Source organism: Penaeus monodon, chromosome 20, assembly GCF_015228065.2.
Source record: "Penaeus monodon isolate SGIC_2016 chromosome 20, NSTDA_Pmon_1, whole genome shotgun sequence".
Taxonomy (NCBI): Eukaryota; Metazoa; Arthropoda; class Malacostraca; order Decapoda; family Penaeidae; genus Penaeus; species Penaeus monodon.
The window spans coordinates 21,314,715-21,315,205 of NC_051405.1; the positions used below are offsets into that span (position 1 = coordinate 21,314,715).

General features: G+C 37.3%; 1 protein-coding gene across 1 annotated transcript in view; it reads left to right on the plus strand.

Moving 5' to 3' along the window:
- The window catches only part of LOC119585702 (chloride channel protein 2-like), a gene marked incomplete in the record, with an annotated part of 67,264 nt that overhangs the window by 30,757 nt on the left and 36,016 nt on the right, over positions 1-491 (plus strand).

A 491-nucleotide genomic window follows, 5' to 3' on the forward strand; every position in this document is an offset into this window, starting at 1 on the left:
CCGCGCATGTATGTGTTCATCTGAGTGCAGGAGGAGCATGTGGTTTACTCGGGTCTATATGCTGGGACAGAGCCAGTACTTGCTTGCAGACATTTGTTGCTCATTTCACCCAAGGCAGTTTATTGTTTGTTTCTGTAGCTTATCCACGCGTATTTTATCCCATTTTATCTTTATTTGTTGAATGTTTTTTTTTGTATGTGTTGTTATTTCCTTTATCGGCATCATTATTCCTCATTTAAAAAGAAAGTTAATGTACCTGTTTGCTATCTTCTGCATTTCAAGATTATTATTGAAAATCATAATTGTTAAAGATTTGTTAAGATGATTTACAGCGGTTTTGTATTTCTCTCGTAGTACAGTAGTATATTACTGATCTTTTATACGGTGCAGTCACAGGAAAGTATACTGTATTCCTTGGTCGCGCTAGAACAACAGGTGGAGGCTGTAATTTTCTGAGTTGGAAAGACGCTCTCTGCAAGTGACATGCCATA